This window comes from Alosa alosa, chromosome 4 (genome assembly GCF_017589495.1).
Source record: "Alosa alosa isolate M-15738 ecotype Scorff River chromosome 4, AALO_Geno_1.1, whole genome shotgun sequence".
In the NCBI taxonomy this organism is placed as follows: domain Eukaryota; kingdom Metazoa; phylum Chordata; class Actinopteri; order Clupeiformes; family Clupeidae; genus Alosa; species Alosa alosa.
The window spans coordinates 4564377-4566876 of record NC_063192.1 but is presented as its reverse complement, the minus strand read 5'-3'; positions in this window follow the sequence as shown (position 1 = coordinate 4566876).

Here is a 2500-nt window from a genome sequence, read left to right as displayed (position 1 = left end):
CACACACTAGTGTTGCACCTAGTGTTGCAAAAAATACAATACCTCATTGAATCTGGTGTCTTGCACCTCTCTGGGGGTCTCCACTACTAACATACTGAACAGTGGTCACATAATAAAACATTAAGAGCTGATTTTTATGAGACAGAAATAATGAATGTACACATTTTGAGATTAATTGAATTTTCTGAAGCCTGTAATTCATTTTCTTGTGGTGAAGCTGATATCAATCTGGTGCTGAATCTGTTGCCGGGGGCAATGGGGGTGATGGAGGGAAAGAAGAAAAAGAACAAATGAAAGAGACCCAAAAGTGAACAAATGAATAGAGTGTGTGTGTGTGAATATGTGTGTGTGTGTGTGTGTGTGTGTGTGTGTGTGTGTGTGTGTGTGAGGGAGAGAGAGACTCAGTGGGGGGCTGTCTCAGTCTCTCTGTCTGAACGCCAGCAGTATGGCCGTGTTTCACACACAAACACCAAACATATGGACCTGCTCCCATCACTCGTTTGCACCTCCTCTCTTCCTCCTGTCTTCCTCGTCTCTTTCCTCTTATCTTCCTCCTCTCTTTCCTCTCCTCCTGTCCTGTCATCCCCTCATCCCCAGGGGAACACCTGTTGACTCCTCCTCTAACAGCTTGACACTTCACTGTCCCCATTCACTGGCCATACAGCCTTCTTACCCCTCACTTATCCCCTCCCCCCCTCATCCAGCCATCTTACCCCTCACTTACCCCCCCATCCAGCCATCTTACCCTTCCTTACACCCCCCAACCTCCATCCAGCCACTGCTGATCCATTAAGGACAGCTTATAATGAATGCTTATGAGTTTGAGTGTGTGTGTGTGTGTGTGTGTGTGTGTGTCAGAGTGATTAGAGATTCTGAAGAATAGTGGACTTCCTTTAGCTCTTCCTCTTGTGTGTGTGTGTGTGTGTGTGTGTGTGTGTGTGTTGGATTGCCTATAAGACCTAAGGCATGTAACTGGCCAGTGTGTGCCCATTTGTCAAAGCTGGCAAATGCTTGATATGATTCTACGCCAACATTATCAAGAAGATGTGTCTCTATGTATGTGTGTTATTGAGTGTGTGTGTGTTTGTGTGTGTGTGTGTGTTTGATTGTATGAGTGTGTATACAAAGAGGTTAGAGATGCTGAGGGAGAGAGAGAGAAAGAGAGAGGGAGAGAGAAAGAGGAAAAGAAGAGATAGAAGGTGAAAGAGAGAGGGAAAGAGAGAGCGAGGAGAGGAAGAGAGGAAAAGAGAGAGAAGGTGAGAGAGAGAGAGGAAGAGAGGGGAAGAGAGAGAGAGGGAGAGAAAGAGAGAGAGACATGGAAAGAGAGAGAGAAGGTGAGAGAGAGAGAGAGGGTGGGGGAGAGGGAAATAGGGAGAGAGAGAGAGAGAGAGAGAGAGGGAAAGAGAGGGAGAGAGAGAGGGAAAGAAAGATAGAGAGAGAGAGATGGAGGAGGTGCAGCTCAGCAGGCCCTCAGGCGATACTCTGACCTGGATGAGCTTGATGTGGATCCTTTATAGCTAGTGTCCTCAAGTGGCCTCCACAGCAGCCAAAGAGGGATGTGTGTGTGTGTGTGTGTGTCACGCTACAGCAGGGTGGGCAAACTGCGGCCCGTGGGCCGGATCCGGCCCGCCAAGTACTTTCATCCAGCCCGCCGAGCATTTCATTTGGTTATCAGGCTGCTCGCTATTTTTTTCCTGCGATAGAGACGACGTTGGTTAGGTTTACTGCAAACTGCTTTTCACTCTCCTTAGAGAACGTTTACAATGTCAATGTAAAAACTTCATGTTAAATAGAGATAACATCATGTTAAACTAAGTTAACTCTTAGTTATCTCCTTTGCAGCAGATCTAACGTGAACATTATGCGATCCATTTAATTGGGAACACGTCTGCACTCACGAGAGGGAGAGAGAGCCGCAGGTTCCAGCTGGCTTGTCATTGTTTATAATTGATATCTCCTTCTTATAAGAAACTTTTAAAAGGAAATCATGAAGGCAATAGTTCCCACTACTGACCATTTATAAACTGTGAGAGGGCCCAGCCGTAGGTACAGCACTAGCCACAGCGGAGCAGGCAGAAGATCATTGAGAAAGAAACGTGAATTAAAGCGACTGTCTTAAAGCGACAGTGCACAGTTTATACATGTGTTAAACAGCATAACATTAGCAGTATTTTTAAGCAATTAATATTTTAAAATTAAAATTTTTCATACTAATTTTTTTTTATGTGTGTGTCGTGGGGTTGGGGGTTTGTTTGCCAGCGCCAATTTTTCAAAACCCAATGTGGCCCTTGAGCCAAAGTTTTGCCCACCCTGCAGTGTGTGAGTGTGTGAGTGTGTGTGTGTGTGTGTGTGTGTGTGTGTGTGTGTGTGTGTGTGTGTGTGTGTTACATGTGACTGTAAAACTGGCATCATTGCTTTACTGGACAAAATATAATTGAAAACAGAGCGGAAGAGAGGAAAAGAGAGAAGGACAGAAGGACAGGTAAAGAGAGGGAGGAAG